This window comes from Carassius auratus, chromosome 5, assembly GCF_003368295.1.
Source record: "Carassius auratus strain Wakin chromosome 5, ASM336829v1, whole genome shotgun sequence".
NCBI lineage: Eukaryota > Metazoa > Chordata > Actinopteri > Cypriniformes > Cyprinidae > Carassius > Carassius auratus.
The window spans coordinates 18,733,103-18,751,948 of record NC_039247.1 but is presented as its reverse complement, the minus strand read 5'-3'; the positions used below and the strand labels follow the sequence as shown (position 1 = coordinate 18,751,948).

Sequence of the window (18,846 nt, the reverse complement as noted above, 5' to 3'; positions counted from 1 at the left end):
TGAAAATGAGTAAAGACTCAGCTGTATGAATTGAGATTGGGAGGTCATTCCACCAGCTGGGCACAGTCCAGGAAAAGGTCCGTGAGAGTGATTTTGAATTTCTTTGGGAAATTTCTTTGGGTTTCTCATTTAGAGCTGAATATTGTCTCTTACTCTATAGGCTGCCAGCTGGTTGTGCGGGCAAACACCATCTTAACCAAGGACACGTGTGTTAATACAAAGTGCTGACAGCATGCAGAGCAAACTATTTTTAACCGACAACCTTATGCTGAACAGTCGGAAGTTCAAAATCTTTAGAAAATTGCTAATCATTGGTTGGTTCATGCATTTTTTCATTAGTTTATCGTTAATTATAATATGACTTTTCAGCGAGTGTCTCACGTTTTGTTAAAAAATGAAATCAATGAATGAAAAATCAATTACTAAGGGACAAAAGGAAAAGTACAAAGTAGATGCAGATCTTTTGGTTTCTATATTGTCATGTGGAGGGGTAAGGAGGAACTCAAGTGCAGACAGGATGTACTAAACACAGGATTTATTACACAAAAAGGGGAAAACAAAACCCACGAGGGGGAAAACAATGACTAGGGCAGATACTAAATTACTTAACAAGACACGATACACAAGAACACTAACTGCAAATAAACAATAACAGGTCTCACAACGTCTTCCTCCAAGGGCAACACCGAGTAACAATATATCACAGGAACATGGAGTAACACATATCACAGTGTGGAACAATCACAATGAACCGACAAAAGACAGAGCACACTAGGGGATCTAAATAGGTGAACTAATTAAGACACAACAGGTGGCACAGATAAGGCAATCAGGACAAGACTAGGATAACAAGGGGGCGGGGCAAGGGGACGAGACAACACAAGCACATGGCCCAAAGACAAGGCCATGTGCTTGTACACAAAACACGGGTCTGTCATGATCCTGCGTCAAGACTAGAGAAAAGTCAGGACATGAAGACAGAATCATGACATATATTCACTTATTTTGACCAGAGAGAGCTGGGAAAAGCAGAAACAATTTTTATATTCCACTGAAGACTCGAGAGTCTGCCCTGTTGTTTATGTGTGTGTGTTTGCCTTAATTCAAACAGAGTTTGTAGAGTTTGGACAGAAAGTGAGAGTGAGGGGTCGGCATTGGAAAGGACCAAAAGCCAGGATTCAAACTTGGGTCACTAATAGCATAACCGCACTGAGCGTTGGCGATTTGGCAAAAATATCATATCACGATTTATGATTTTATCTCAATTCTTTATCATGTTGGTTTTACTATTTTCCAAGTTGTTGCACACCACTAGTGTCAGCGCACCTCCCATGAAGTTAGTTCTGAGGGGGACAGATAAAAGAGATCAACCTGTAATCTGAAATGTCTCTGAGCAGAGATAAAGCCTTACTGCAGTAGTGTGTGTGTGTGTGTTTGTGTGTGTGTTTGAGGGTTAGAAATCACACAACTGTTCACTGTTGACTGACATCTCTATTACTTTCTTGAGCACCAGAAAATAGCCTTTTGTTCCCCTTTTGGCTCTCTTTTTCTCTTTCTCTTTTCGAAATGTGCACTACTCCTTAAAAGTTTGTGGTTGTGATGACAAAGCTGAATTTTCAGCCGCCAGTCTTCAGTAGGGGTCAACCGATATGTGTTTTTCAGGGCCAATACCGATTATCACAGATTGCGTAGACAAATAACTGATATTTCGATCCGATATATATGTCCGGAGTAAAAAATGACATTAATGTCAAAATGAAAGCCTATTACAACGGATGACCAGGAATTATCAGTATAACTAGGAAGGGGGGTGCTTGTCATCATAAATAGATTATAATGAGGTGTTTTACAACTTCAGTGTACTGGATTGTGATTTATTGTAACTTCAGCAATGTCTGCTGCTGCCTTACCTTTGAGAGACAACTGATGCCTGATCACTGAAGCAGAGAGAAAGTGAAAAACTTTCAGTGCCTTCAGCCTTCCACATTGATTGGCCTGACTCATGCAATTAATTATACTTTAGGAATAGTATTGTAGTTATATTAGGAATAGCAAGTGACTAACTTTGGCTATCAAGTCCCCAACCCCTGGAAAAGAACACCTCAAATGTTCTAAAGCCACTAAGTGTTGGTTCCACTAGATGGCAACAGTTGGGAGATTGCTATGAAGAACTTCTTAAAGAAAAAGATAACAATAATTTTTATTTGGCTGTGTCTGAAATCACATACTGTCTGAGTAGGGCTGTGCAAAAAAATAAAACAACAGCCCCATAGTTATCATGATATAATTATCACAAATATGGTTATGGTTTTAATTGATGAAACCATTACTAGAGTTCATTATAACGATTATGCATCATTTTATGCATCATTATGCGTCATTCACAAATCATCTCCCGTGGCCTCAGGGGATATTTAATTGTTTGTTGGATGTGCGCGTCAGAATCTTGCAGAAAGTAATAGCTAATCCTGGTACTGTAGGTTTTGTCTACTGTTTTATGAATACTGTGAAATTAGACATACTCTTTTCACATAGGTGTTTTTTGGAGAAGGGTCTGGCTGCAGACTTGCACTCTCAGACACTTGTGCTTCCGCTAGCGACGCCACTTGTCTTTATTTGTTTAATTTTGTTCTATTTATTGATAACTTTTGGTTTGAATCTCTCAACATATTATAACAGTAGCCAGGTGGTGAAGACAAGAAAAAAGAAACTAAATTACAATGTCACTTGCAATCGCTACTTGCACTCTCCGCTACCTGTGACGCCACTTGCAATCAACACAAATCGTGCATGTTGCCAATATAGACAAGGCGCTGTGGTAGTGATTAAATGATTAAAACTAAATTAGTATGCCTACTACTATAACGTAAAGGGTCCTGCAAGAAAAACACAAAATTGGCAAATCCTTGGCCACAGAACAGCAGAATATGAATGCAATGCCCAAAGTCTTTCGTTTAGCGTTTTCCTCCTGTAGAAGAAACAAACACTTAATAAGGCATAATTAAGCTACATTAAGTTAAATTAAAAGACCAAATTCGATATAAATCAGGGGTCTTCAACTAAAATTGCTTGAGGTTCAGTAATGAACCCCATCTCACCAGCCGAGGTTCGGACAATTTTATACAAAACATGAATTGATGGCTTTTGCCAGAACAGGGTATCTGTAGGATATTTAAGCGAAAATTTTAATACTTTAATTTTAAGACCTCACCTTAAGACTTCCACAAATAAAATTAAAATGACCATGGAAAGCATGATTTTCACATTGGTCTGAACAAAAACAGATGTGCTTATTGAAAATGCACATTAATTCTCAGCAGGAGGTGCTTTTGGTACAGCAGGAATACAGCGGTTTCCCCGGTAATGGCAATGCGAGAAAGCAGTGCAGATTTTATTAGAAAACTGTTTGACATTTATTTATTTCATAATATCAAAAGGCTTTGCAGTCCAGATGGCAATCCCTGGTATGTTTGTTCTGGGCACTAATTTTACCTTTGTAGGGGAGTCATTAGTGCTTTTCCCAGAGCGTGTACATACACACAAAAAAGCCAGCATGCTTTTTCATAAACAAATCAGCCATAAAAGAAATTACATTCATTTCTCAATTTCTTGGTCTCAAGTAAATTATCTCAGTACCTTTAGTGTGTTTTGAGCCGGAACTTAATGCACTAATGAAGCACTGTTTTAATCAAGTATAATCCATCACTGGTATAAAACTGAGAAAACTCATGTTTTCAACAAATGTAGTTTAGTGTAAATATCAAATACCTAACTCTATGGGTACAATAGTTGCCTGTTTCCTGTGGAACACAAGATATTATTTTTAGAATGTTTCAACCATTTTAGTCCACATAATGAATTGAGTAAATGAAGACAGAACACTATTACTATTACTATAAGACAGAACTATTACTTGAATGTTCCTTTGGTACAATTTATAAAACAACAACAACATTGGACAGCTGGACAGAGTGGAACAGCTGGCAAGAATGTTTTGAGACATGATTTTAAAAAGTTGAACTAAAATTAACTTGATCACACCATCTTAAAGTGGTGCTCATGGTGTAAGATACTATTAAAAACCGTTGACGTAATGCAGCAGCCGTCTAATTCTGCTGCATGTGCACTCGGACAAACAATGAGAAAAAAAAACACAGTATGTGAACAGCCCCAAAGTCAACATGATAGTAATAAATTCAACATAATAAACATAATAATTTCAATTGATGAAGCTGAATTGAAATGACTGAAATTGACTGAAATGAAAAAATAAACTGACTTAAAGGGATAGTTCACCAAAAAAAATCTAAATTCTGTCAACAATTTTGTTATTGAAGGACTTTTGTGTCTCTGTGTGTGTGTGTGTGTGTTTACCATAAATGAATGAATTCTTCCAAATATCGACTTTTTTTTCCCAGCAGTCATAAAGGTTTTTGGGAGAATTATAACTTTAAAAATTAAACCGTCAGAGATTGTCTATAAAAGATAAAGAAAAAGTCTCGAGTACATATGATTTCATTTTCCACTCATGACATTTGACATAATTTGTTGTGGAGTAATTTGGCTTAAAATCTGATTTACATCTGTTTAGCCAGACAGTGCAATAGTGACAATAGTGCAGACCTGTTCTGAGGAAAATTCTAGAGTCTTTGCTGTAGCAGCAATACTGGCCTATTATGTGGTCGTGACTGCTGAAAGCAGGAAGGATGCTATGATTAGGCTTGTTTAGGTTGTGTTTCAGTCAGCGGCACTATCATCTCCCCCTGTATGACTAATGGAGGTGTGAGGAAGCTTGGAGGCACTTAACCAACTTTACAAAGAGTAAAATGAGACTACTGAGTTATTTTAAATAATTAAGTTATAAAGGAAAGGTAGTTTGTAGTTTCATTGTGGGTTAACTGTGGCATAGTGGTTAAATATTTGGGCTAGTAGTCACTGAAATGTTTGAGGTTCAGTCCCTGTAAAGGATCATGGGATTGTTTGTACTGTATGTCACTTTTAATTTATCCCAAAAAAGCAGATTGGATTTTTTCTTTTGAAAGCAGTGAACATGGCAAGCTTGTGTACTAGCCATGTGCTCTCATTTCCAGCCAAAACACAACAAAGCAGATGGCGTCTGCCATGCTTTCACTCACACTCAGTCTAGTATTCTCCTTTGTGGACAGCACAAGGAAGGAGCCCAGATAGACACAAACAGCATGTGTCTCATAAACAATGGCGTCGGTTTGGTTTTAGGATATTTTTAACTCTCAAACTATGCAGATAGACCACTTTCTCACATAAACTGTGAATATAATCCAGTGAGACAGCAACATGTTATCATGTTGTAAGACAACTGCATTGGTGACCGTTTTGCTGTTGTTGTTTTTAGCGTTGACTTACCAATGCAACATCATTGCCATAGAAACCAACGCAGATATTATGGAAAACAGAAGCGCAACAGGACATACAAATTGGATCTGAACAGTTGGTATGCACAGTGTGGACCATCAAGAATTTAGATCAGATTCCAGTTGGAACAAGGCTAATGTGTTTTGTAGATTTCTGTTTTAATGGGTTTTTGTATAGGTTGATCGTTGCAGTGAGGTGTCTCATAACCTGAAACTACTTTGCATAACTTTTTGCCTAATATATTTGTAGTACAAAACTGTATAAATGCACTGGTTATTTAGATGAATTGTGCACTACTACTGTACCTTCTGTGAAATTCCAGACGAGCAGACTGTTTGTGTGGGTGTGCATATGAATGTCTAAGACATTTCTGCTCATAAAGGAGTAGGATGTTGTGCTAACATGTGCAGCAGTACACTGTTCACATAATGTACAGTATAAAGGAATATTCTGGGTTAAATTCATCTTAAGCTCTGTGGCATGCTGTCGATTACCATGGAAAATTATTTCAGCTCTTCCATTTGTGTTCAAACAAAAAGACATGTACTGTAATGCATTTATATTGGGAAAATTCTCTCTTGTTTTTATCTTTTTCCCGATACTAAGAACACCTTTTTCAAATACCAAAAAAGGGGTATACCTATCAGTAAATGAACACACTCTCATGGCAATTCATAACTAATACTACATTTTCTAATGCGATTGTGTTGCCATAATCTCATGGAGCAAACTACACTCAGTTATGTTGTTATTGCATAACAGGTTCATCCATCAAGAAAAGTAGTCCCATCGCAAAACATTACAACTCAAATTATTTTTATTAGTACTATTTTACTGAATAGTTAATGCTCAATATTACAGTATTTTAACTACAAATATGAGCTTCACAATTGTTTTTTTCCACCTCTTTAGACCACCTTTGTAACTTTTTTATCCCCCTTTGTTTTAAAAATGGAAAGATGTATAAAAATATTCTTGAGTAATCATCAGAGTAGCACATGCTGTTGATAGAGATTAATTAAAGCTTTATTTATATAATACATTTAAATTGCTGTTTGCAAAGTGCTTTACAGAAACCTTATTAATGCCATCAAATAAAATACACAAACCGTAAAACCAAAATGAGACAATAAAATAGAACTAAATGAATAAGAAAATAATATGCATAAAATAACAGTACTGTTGAACTAACTGAATAAGAAAATAAAGTGCATAAAACATGGCAGATAGTTTTAACCAGGAATATTCCTATACTGATATTGACTCAATGCACCATTTTTGTTTTAGCCTCACCAAACCTGGATACCGTACCTCAGTATTCTCAATTTTTGTGCACCTCTTTGTGCCCTGACCTGCCCTTGTCTCTGCAAATGTCAAATCAAACAAGACATAATATTGTGTGAGTGAAAATAGGGGTCATTTCATGTCTCCAGAATCCTTTGATTAAATGTATTCTAATAACAGTATGACCTAGAATTACATTAAATTATCTCTTTGACCTTCTGTCTTGTGATCTCTCTCTTTCTCTGCCAATCATAGCACAGTTTCCTCGTTTCATTTTCTGTGCTCCCAGGTAATTACATGTCCTGTTCCATTGGACATTGTGCAACATTTGGTGCTACAAGGACAAGAATGTGGGCAGTGCCACCTTAATACTTCAGGAGACTTTTCATTGCACCCTACAGACTGACTGAATAAAGGGGTGTTTAATTAAAGATCCAAGAGGCCCCAGTCTCTACATTTCCATCCCATTGAGGAACTAGACAGCTCTGTTGCAATTGACACAGTGTTAGTGGCAGCTGTCTGTTGCCATGACAGACAGTGTGCTTTTTTCTTTTTTGTCTCATGTATGTGTGTGTTTAGAACAATATTTCAATCACGGCGACTCTCAGAAGAGTTTTAGCATGTTGTTGTACTGAACAATGTAAGTGCATTTGGTCTTGGCAGACAAGATCTGTTACTTGCTGCTGAAAGCATTAATATATATTGTTGCTGCATGAAAAGGTATAAATCTCCTAGCAGATCTAAACAGGTGGAGCTGGAGGAGGTAGAGGGTTTCTGATCTTCTGAATTTGTTGTAATTGCTAGAAGATTGCATGTAAAGATCCTATCAGCCTACGCCATCTATAGTTAATGACTGAACTAAATATTTTTTTATGAGCCATTGGTGACCTCTGGTTTAGTGTTAGTTGAGCACTTACTCACCAAGATGCATGACAGCTAGTAAGTTAGCCTTCATAGTGATGAATAATGAGTTTACTTTTTTCCAACAGATAGTGAATAGTCTAAATGATCCTGTTGCGGTTTGCAGAATTCTGGACCAATCAGGATCAGGACCAATTTTTGCAGTGTTGGTCCTGATTATATCAACATTCCTTCTGCAATATACATGGAAATGCTTAATCTGTGTCTACACAAGTCATTCCTAAAAGGTGGATTTTTTTAAAACAACAATAACACAAGAATCGTTTTTACTTGTTTTTCAAGTTGGGCTTTGATCCACATCTAATAGTGAGCTGGCGGGAACCACAGGAGTGATGTCTACCTTGAGAACAGCACCAAAATTTCCTGTGTTCCACAATACAGGATGTTTCCCTCTGATCTTCCTGACTTAATGAGTTGCTATATGGTGGTTATGTCAGGCAACACAACCAAAGGACTGCTAGTGCTTGGGTGTTATTAATGCTTGTGTCAAAATATCAAATCTGTTTGTAGTTCGTCCCTTATTTTTTACTTTCTTTTAAGTCTACAAATGGCTTATGCTTCAGTAAGGTCTGTGAGGTCACATACAGTACGGCTCTATTAGGCTGCATTTACACTGCAGGTCTGATTTTCTGACTATATCCGATTTTTTTGACGACACTTACATCATCTTTTAAAATGTCCCGTATCCGATTTTTGCATTACCCATTCTCTGCTGAAACTCCCAAATGTAGACATTCTGACCCCGGAAAAGGAAGTAAAACAGCACGAAATACAATAGATTGCAAATGCAAATAAAACTATACAGTGTTTTGCTTTCCACAATATTTTGAAAAATCAACAAATAAATTAGCAAAACATTGGTCTCGTATGGTGGAGAAAAAAGAGGAGCACTTGTTGCAGCCTGGGCAAATTTCGCGCCTATAATAATGTCATGTGATCTCAGTTGGTGGTGTCCTGAGTTGACGTCACTTTTTTATTGACGTACGACTCGCTATATTATTGACATACGACTCGCTATATACTCGATATTTACTGGGGAATATCCAATTTGTCTGCTTACGTGGCACACTCAAATGCATGTATCGGATTCATATCCGATTTATTACCACATATGAATGAGGGCTGAATCCGATCTGAGAACATCGGAATCCATGTGTTTTTTTCACCGTGTTTCCATGTGTTTCACCGGTCATATCCAATCTGTGCCAAATGAGAGGAAAAAAATCGGAATTGGGTCACTTGACTCATGCAGTGTAAATGGGGCCTTAGAGAGGACACTTGAGTTCCACATGATGAAAATTTGATAGCTTTATATAAGAGTACTTCAGTGGAGATTGGGTCTCTGAGAATCCCTGTTCTTGTGATGTGGCAGTGAGTTCCTGGTGTCCGAGGGAATCCTCAGTCAAGAGAGTGAGTGAGGCTTCTTCCACTCTTAATGTGATCTGTACCAGACAAAATTGCTATATCACAAGCAAAAACTGATTAGTCTTTTTTAGTTGTTTCTGATGGCTATTCAAAAAGACTGAAACACTCTGAAGCAGTCTCATCAGGTATTACTTTAATCAGCATATTTGTGATATTTAGCTTAAATTGACTGCTGTTGCACTTTTTCACTTTATGAAGGACAACATTTTCCCAGACTGATTAAATGTACGTCTCCATTTATGTGATCAATACATTAAGTTAGAATAATAAGACACTACTGTATATGATTGTTACAATTCAAATGAAAGCAGTATCAACAAACTTCATCTGTCAAATTGCATAGATAATGTTATTAGATTAATGTTTTGCTTTTTTGACATACAAATATGAAATGTTGGAAAAATGCAATGATACTTTTAAATATAAAATTAAACCACCAGTAGGTAGTGGCAAGTCACTTTCTTAATGAGTGAATCATTGAGTCAACCGATTCGTTCAAATGGCTGATTAATTCAATTAATTAAGCAAGTTACTGTTTTTTATAAATGGCTCTCTGAATCATTAAATTGTTCAAAAGTGAAACATTTAGTAACAAAATACTGTTGTGTGTTGCTCAGAGATGCGCGACTGTTCTGCTGTTGCTTTGCTCAGAACTATTTTTCTTAGCGAAATGGAGCAAAAGTGATCCACAATGTCTCTAATGTAAGTCAATTAATATTACTTGTTTATTTAACTAAAGTTGTAGAACATCTATATTACATTTGCAATCGAGCTGAAAGTCGGGAAAACATCACTCTTTGGCGTTTGATGTTGCATATATGATATAAAATATTTATCTTTTTTTCTACCGCAGTATGTTTGTTCATGTTTGTTTCTTTGTGTGTGCTGTTGTGCTTATAGTGTTGATTTCTCTGTGAGTCAGACCAGCTGCACAAGCACAATGCGTTATCCATAATTATTCACTGTTTACACTGAAAGTAATAAAATCAGAATCATTCAGGGAGCAGGGAGCAATGAACACGGTGTAGGGATTATACCGATTGGAACACAGTTCATTCATATAGCTCGAGTTGGTAATCTGAATTGGGTGTGTCAACTAATCATGCAAATTATGATATGCAAAATATGTGCACGAGCATTGTAATTGAGAACCGCTGGGCTAGATCATGTGGCATTCCATACCGACATTTCGTACGTTGGACGTACATTTCTTGATCCTACACCTTCCACAGAATATATAAATACAGATAAATAAATTTAAACCACTTAATATAATGATTGCTATCGGGATGTGAAGAGACTTTCAACCAGTAGAACAAAAAATGTTTGTGAAGACAGTCACCTATTGCACCTTTAAAAAGTTAAAATTAAACTAAAAGTTTAAGTTAAAAGCTCATACAATCCTTACTTATATAATTGTTGTGTCTTAAAATTCAGTATATGTGCTGAAAGAGTTAGATGAACATCAGAATTTGTCAGTGGCTTACATTTAACCTAAAATAACATCTGCTTGCTGATGCTATTTATCAAACCACCTCCATTTCTACAATGTGCAGTCACTCCATTTCTCTCTCATCCCCGGTAGCCAGTGAGAGTCATAGGTGTGGGTTTTTCCATGACCCATTTTCATGATGTGGGAGACCCACACTCTCTCTGTGGAGGCATTTCTACTAGAATCCATTTGTTCAAGAACACCTGGGCAGAGGAGCAGAGAGATTAATAGTGATTGATGGCCTCTTACAGATCCTGCACACACTCACGGTCCATAAAAGTTGTAATTACGGTGGCATTTGTTTACTGAGGCTTCAGTGAGTAACTGCAGACAGTGGAATTAACACTATTGATCAGAGAGTTCAAATAGCTGTAATTACATAAATTTTAAAAGCCAAAACTTCAGCTTTGCAATGAAACAAATTGTCCTTAATATGGATCAGTTTTATCAGTTTATGTATGTGCTAGTGTGATGGAAACTCAAAAAAATAGGTGACACATTAAGATCATTACATAAGGCCATGGGGCTAATTTATAGTAAACTGTGTAACCTGTTAAAAGATACTGCATTGTCCCCAATATATTCTAAATAAGCAGTAATTTCCAATAAAGAATAATAAAAGTCACATAGGAATTTATGCACAATTCAATAAATCTTAAATCAGCATACAACATCCAAAATAAACCTCAGTTTTACTACAATATGCAACATTTTACATCACTATTTAGAGCAGGAAAAGTCTTTTCAAAACAGTAATTAATTAAAAAATAAATCTAAGAATGATCTATAATCCATAAAGAAAAGAATATTATAGTTTAGCCGTAAATATTAGCAAAATGTTTGAATCCCACATACTATATTGGACAGAATGTTATTTTTCTTGATGCTCTCAATATATCATTTTTAATTGTCTTAGGACTGACATAAAAGTATTGCCATTTCTTTTGCTGTAACGGATTCTGTAGAAATAGAAGCTAATACAATTTTATGAAAAAATGTTTGTGAAGAAATCATTGCTCAATCTCGATTTGGATTTTTATTTTTATTTTATTCCATTTTGGCTCAGTTTTGGTCATTCTTTGTGCCAGTCTTTATCCAGCTGCTTGGAGCACTGTACAGAGTCATTTCCACAAATAGCTTGAATGGGAAAATTCATTTTGGTGAAGGAGAGAGAGGAAACGAGTAGAGAGCGAGAAAGTTAAAATTAAGGAACAGTAAAACTAGACTATAGACTACGTTGTAAACCTGTACGACTTTCTTTTTTCTGAAGAACACAACAGATATTTTGGGCAATGTTGGTTACCTAACAGTTTTGCATACAATTAATTTCAATTGCATGAAGCAAAAACAAGCACACTGAGACATTTCTTGTATTATCTAAAATCTTCTTTTTAGTTCCACAGAATAAATAAAGTCATGTTTGAAATGGCATGAGGATGAGTAGATGATGATGTTTTTTTTTTTTCAGTGAACAATTCCTTTCAATGAACAAAAGCAACAGTCAGTGTGGTGCAGGTGAATAAAGGAATATCTCACACAAAACTGTAATTTTTCTGTTGGAACAAGCTTATAGTTAGGCTTTATACACAACAATGTTCTGCAGTAACGTTACATCTTAAGGTTTTCTTTTAAAAACGTTAATGCTTAGAAAATCAATAATATCCACATGCTCGGGTGAAAGTTGGCTCCTGAGTTTGATAACAATAAGAACGTGTGCCCGACAAAGACGTTCCATGGACACAAAGATAATGGTGTGCTAAGCAAGTTTCTTACAGCTCTTTGTGTTTTCTGTTCTTAAACCACTCTCTATCAAGGAAACCTAAAGGAAGCGTGCAGTATGTCTCAAGATCATTTCAGATGAGCTCTCTTCTCTGCTCACTTGGGCTACAGCTCTGTGATCAAACTTGTTAACACGCTCTACCCAGTGCATTTAGTTTAGGGCGGCCATATGCGCCATTCATACGGGACACGTTCTGGCCAGGATTTTAATATTGCCTAAAACATCCAAAGCAGTTTGACCAATAACATGCAGATATTGTAAATAATCAACCAATTGTGGGGCTGCCTGTGAGAATGTGAACGATCAAAGCGATGCAAATATGTGCACGTGTTTGTTAGTTCGTTTGACTTGAAGCATCGCTGCGCACTGAAGTAGGTGCAAGAGCAATCCGAAAGCATAAAAAGCCGTCTGCTCTGCTCTCTATAGCTCTCATGGATGTCATACAATGAACGACCTGCACAGTGCAAACAGCCAAAACCTGGATATTTTAGGCAATATTAAAATCCTGGCTGGGAATTGTCCCATATGAACTGTGCATATGGTCATCCTAATTTAGTTATAACTGACTTTTAGTTGGCATGCTTAGGATTTATCATGAATTCCCTGCATTTACGGTCAGCAAAGCAAAATGTAGTGACATTTGAATAATGTTTTGCTTTTTCGAATAGTAATTACAGATCAAAGTTCATTAGGTTCAGCAGTTCATTAAGCTTCATCCTGAAAAACACCATTTTACACTTTATGTGTGCACCTGTTTTGCAAATTTATGCTACAGTGTCAAGAAGCCCATAGTTTTGTATATCAAAATCAGCAGGTTTATGTGGGTGTGTGTAGCCATTGAGAGATATTTGAGAAGTTCAGTAGAAATGCTCCCTGTCTCTTCTGACAGCTGGTTGCTACGTGCACTGTATGCATATGTGTGTGTTAGTGTGTATGCATGTGTGAGGCGGGCTCCCGCTCATACAGGGCAGCAAACCAGAGGTAGACTCAGCAGTGGAAGCGGCAGCAGTGTGAGGACTCTTCATCTCTGTGGATGTTAGCACTCTCTCTCTCTCCGTGGGAAATAAATTGTCTGTATGTATGCTCTCTTCCATCCTTTCTTGAAGCTTTGCTTTTAGCTGTGCCTCTAATGACCGTACTGCAGATGGAGTCTTCTGTGGCACATGTGTGGCATAGAGCTTTTATGAATGAGGACTTAAAGCTTCTGGTAACGTTGGTGCGTTCAGCTGCGTGTTGGGGATCGAAAGTCAGGCTCAGGTAAAAGAGCTGCTACTTTTGCATTTGAAATATTTGAGCGTTTTTTGAAAGATGCGAGTCGGCTGTGAAAATGTTTCAATGTGTTGTTTACACTGGGGACTGTTTATTCTTGGGATAGTGTCTGGTTTCTAAAAGCCTGTGGTTGGAACTTGAGAGGGATGTAATGGATGGCACAAAAGGAGTGCTGGAAAGGAAGAGAGAAAACAGGGATGAGGTGTGGAGAAGGATAGGAAAAAAGGGTGGTAGACCAGGGGGGATTCCTGCTGTTTGTTTTTGTTTTTCTTCACAGAGACAGCTGTCGGGTCTTTTTTTTTTACACTTAGACATCTGATAGCTGGAGAACAACAGGAGTATCAGGCAGCATCCTGTGAAACGACCACAGAGAAGCGTTTCCTCAAGCCTACAGAGTGTGAAGTGAATGATAGTGGAGGAAACACCCCAGTCTGCAGGATGCTTTCTCTGTTTGATGGTGAATTTCTAGGTCCTTTAATGAAACTGGTTTCTACCTGATGCTTTACTGTGAGTCTGAATGGGGATTATGTAGTAAGTACCATTCTAGTGGCTACAATCAAGTGACAAAAGACTGCCTATTTTGATAATATCATTGTATAATTTGTTGCATTGTATTGTTTGTGTTCCATTGTTTTCTCCCTGCCTAACGTTATCAGAACAGATATGTGGTCTACTAGTTGAGCACCTCTGGCCTATACTGTATATTGGAAAAATGCAGAGATTTGCTAAACAATCTGGTTTAATCACCAGTAAGAAAGTCTCTGGGGAACTGAAAAACCAGTCTGTCAATTACATAGTATTTATGAAGTGTTACTGATTATGTTCTACAGTACTTACTGTATTCAGAGGGATATAAATGGGCAGAGATGGTAAAAGCAATCTTGCAGTTCAGAATAGTGGAAGAGAGAAGAATGTGAGTGCTACTCTCAGGATTGATTCATTAATTTGCTAAATTCATCTTTGTCTAATAGAGAACGAGTCTGATAACTAGATTTGGCATTGGAATTATTCATGTGTCTGATGTAGAGCTACTCGGCAGGTGGATTGACCTTGTCTCATCTACTTCTCTTTTTCCTTTTCCTCTGATCATCCATGTATACTCACAGAAAAGCCTCATATTTTATTTTATTTTATTTTAGTTTAGTTTAGTTTAGTTTGTCTAATATACATGCTTTGGTAGGGATATTATGCAGCAATTACTATATTCCACTAATTTGATTGGTTAAGTGCCATTCCAAGAGTTCCAACAAAACTGGAACATTTCACTGTTTGAATCTCTCGTCTTGTCTTTGTCTCAATGCAATGGATTGCAATTTTGTAACAGAACTGTTTTTGCTGCCGCTGCAAAAATACACAAAATACCTGACAATATTGTTTTAAAAAGGTCAGTTATTGATATTAACTTCTTGTTTTTGGAACTTCAGAAGAAAAACAATATCACACTCGAGTGATAACATTTATTAAATTCAAAGCTGAAGCCTGAAGTTAATTTCTTGTTGGAAGATAGCAGCCATGCAGTGAAAAAGCTATAACCACATTGAGCAGCATGTACAGCCAATCAGATTTTGCTATGATTATTGATTCTTTTGATTGTGGTGGGAGTGGAAAGATTGGCCATTGGCCATATATTAAAATGGAGCCAACTGTAGAGTATCCCATCGGAAAGAAAAATCACTAATGAGATCTCTTTAAACGGATACTCCACCTAGAACAAGTCAATTATCTGATTTCCTCACTCTCATGCCCTCCTAGATGTATGCCTTTCTTCAGATGAACCCAAACATATAATGCAAGTGTACTTGACCTCCAAAGTTGCTGCCTCAAGAACTACACAAATTGAACACTATGGTCATCCATATGACATACCACAGTTAGCAATGTACAAACTTCATAATCATCGGGAAGAAGGATGCGGGAAACGGCGGACAATCAAACAGAAACTTTAATTAAAAAATAAACACAAAACAGCGTGTCAGCCCCTCACGGACGACTGACGTACACAAATAATAACCAAACACAACTAAAACCCAGGCCTGGTCTTCTCTTGTCCTTCACTGTTGTCTCTTCAGTTTTATATCCTTCCATCTCCTCCGTGGGACCGCTCACGGTGATAGGGGGTAGGAGAGACGAGGCGAGAGATAAGGAGATGATAGAGGGGAGAAAAAAAAAAAAAAAAATTCCGGTTCCCAGACGCACTGCTGCTCGGCCCTCCACCAGCTGGGTGATCTCCTCCGTGGTGCCTGGCGGCGGCACTGGACGGCCCTCGGCAGATGGCAAGACACTCCTCCGCCGCCCGGCGGATGGCACGACACTCCTCCGCTGCCCGGTGGATGCCGACGGCTCCTCCAGTTTTGGGCAGCCGGTAGGAGTCCCCCGTTCCCTGCTCCTCCCCGTTCAGGCGGACGGCAGCAGGCTCCTTCTCTCTGGCGAATGGCACCGACTCCTCCGCTCCCTCACGGATGGCAGACGGGAACCGGCGGACAATCACATTACATTTTAATGACAAAATAAATATTTGTGAAATATTTAAGAAATATTTGTGTACACACAAAACTAGAGCCCAACCAATATATCGTTTTGCCAATTTTTTCGGCCGATATGAGCCTGTTGCAGATATATCGTTATTGGTGGATATGCCTTCGATATGCCACTGATATGATTTTTTTTAAGTGTATGGAATACCATTGAAACTTTGAACGGCCATATCTCCATAATGGTGCGGTGGATCTGCACCAAATTCGGGAGATCCCTTCAGCTCGAGCAGCCCTCTCAAATGCTGAAACAAATGTATGTCACTTTCGAAAGAGACTGTGTCGATAGCCCCCGTGGTCGGGGGGGTTACGAGCAGTCAAAGTTGCGGGTGGGTACCGACCGATCTGGCTGTCTCATGGGTCGCATTCGACAGGGATCCGCGAGCTGAAGGGATCTTCCAAATTTGGTGGTGACCCACCACCATGTTTGTGAGATAGTGACACCAGTCAACCCTTTAACTTCAGTAAGGAGGTCTCTTGTTCAGGCAGCATCATTCGAGCGGTGTCTTAACAACAGAGATGTGAAGAGAAAAGAGAAAAGCATGCGAGAGTTAGATGAATTGTTAATTTTGTTATGTAGTATGTCATTTTAGCTGTTGAGACATTAGCAGAGAAAGAAGATAGGAGTGACAGATACACAGTAAGGTCAGTAGTATTTTTGGACTTTTACCACAGCCTTTCAGCAGCTCTAAGCTTAGAACAGTGTTCGCGTAGAACATCAGATAACCAAGGAGCAGAAGGAGTGTTACGGGCTGGCCTGGAAGATAAGGGGCAAACAGTGTCTAAACAAGATGTAAGAGTGCAGCAGAAAGTATCAGTAGCACTGTTCGCGTCCAAAGATGCAAACAGTTTAGGGGAACGAAGTGAAGATGAAACCATTGCAGATAGCCGGGCGGGTGAAAGTGTGCATAGGTTACGTCGAAAGATGACATGTGGAGGGGTAAGTGATGTGTCAAGGACCATGTTGAGGTTAAGAGTGAGGAGGAAGTAATCCGATGTGTGCAGTGGAGTAACCAGAACATGATCAGTAGAGCAGTGTCGTGTATAAATAAGGTCCAGTTGGTTGCCTGATTTGTGAGTAGCAGTAGTTGACACTCAGTTGAGATCAAAAGAGGCAAGCAGAGAGTGGAAATCAGCAAACAGAGGTTTATCTAGAGGGATGTTGAAAACTCCAAGCATAACTAGGGGAGTACCATCCTCAGAAAAGGTTGAGAGCAACACATCTAATTCATCCAAAAAGTTACCCAGTGGTCCTAGGGGGCGATAGGCGACTAAAAAAATTTATTTTAAAAGGGTAGGTAACAGTAACTGAATGAGATTCAAAGGAGCTGTTGATACCCAATGATGGTAAAGGATTACATTTCCAATCATTAGAGATGAGCAGACCAGTACCTCCACCTCTTCCAGTCAAACGGGGGGAGTGGGAAAATGAGAAATTATTGGAGAGTGCTGCAGGTGTAGCAGTGTCCTCTGGTTTGATCCAGGTCTCTGTTAGGGCCATGAGATGAAGCTTTGAATGACTAATAATAGAAGTAATGAAATCGGCTTTGTTTACAGCAGACTGGCAATTTCAGAGACCAATAGAAAAAGAAAGTAGTGCATTAGCAGATATAGGCAAGTCTACATTGTGTGATGCATGGTTTACGAGTGGTAATGATAGTAGGGATCTGGAAACACATAGTAAGATTTGGTTATAAACAAAAAACAACTGAAACAGGAATTAAACAAGGAGAAATATAAAACAGATTAATCAAAACAATACTTATATCCCCTGTCGGTGTCCTTGCTCGGTGGAGTCGCACGGTATTTTATCTTTATATTTAATTCTGATTCCACCACTTCGCTTGTTTGCCTTCTCTGTGCTTGCCCCAGCTTCCTTGAATTTGTTCCCCCTCCCCTCGCGTGTCGTCTCATTGAACATGGCTGCGTCCTCAACCAGACCTGAGGCTAACTAGTAGCCTATCAAAAAAGACAACTAGCTCCATCATATGGAGATACTTCGGTTTTTAAGGCGTCGGATGGCGGAACAGCAGGCAGATGTCTACTGTAGGTCCCTATGATTTCCGCGATGCAGAAAAGGCGGACGGAATCCAGTCATAAAAATGGAATTTACAGTTTAACGTGGAATGTCACAGAATCTGTCAAATTTTGAACAAATTAATCCAAAGTAGGTCAATTTTAGGTAGTTTTTTGGGGGGTTATTTTTCCTGTAAAGATATCGATATATATATCGTATATCGAGATATAGCAAAATATATTGGGTTTATTTTTTGCTCCATATCGCCCAGCCCTAGTTTTAGTCATCCTCTGGGTGAAACTTTGTTTCTGGGTTGTTGTTTTTTAATGTATGTTAACACTTTTAATATATGAAACTTAGACTTGGCCTATTGTGATTGATCAATTTTCTGATTAAGTTTTTTTTATTTTTCATTTTTTTTATCAAATGTGCAGTTATTTGAGATCACTGTGATAACAGTGATTATTTCCATTCAAATAGTGGAAATTTTATGCAATGTCAGCTGCACATGACACATGCATGTCTAAAATTCAACAATAACAGTGCTATAGTCGCTCTCATGCTGGATGTCTGCCAGCCCTGTCTCTCTCTTTCTCCTTCTCTATCTGTCTGTCTATTTATTCTCATCTCTCATGTCACTCTGTCTCCAGTTCACTTGTCTTGGCTTTACAGTTTCATCTGTCACTCTGGAAGACTTTTTTCCTGTTTTGCTTGTACGTCTGTCTAAAAGGCTCAG

General features: G+C 38.2%; 1 protein-coding gene across 5 annotated transcripts in view; it reads left to right on the top strand.

The window, feature by feature from the left end:
• Positions 1-18,846, top strand: part of LOC113079408 (multiple C2 and transmembrane domain-containing protein 1-like) — a 137,577-nt gene that overhangs the window by 13,999 nt on the left and 104,732 nt on the right. The window contains exon 1 of one of the 5 annotated variants that reach the window (XM_026251692.1): positions 13,210-13,367. The exons of 3 other annotated variants lie outside the window; for them this stretch is intronic. The gene's annotated coding sequence lies outside the window, so the exon portion shown is untranslated. One more of the 5 variants, XM_026251701.1, reaches the window with a different exon arrangement.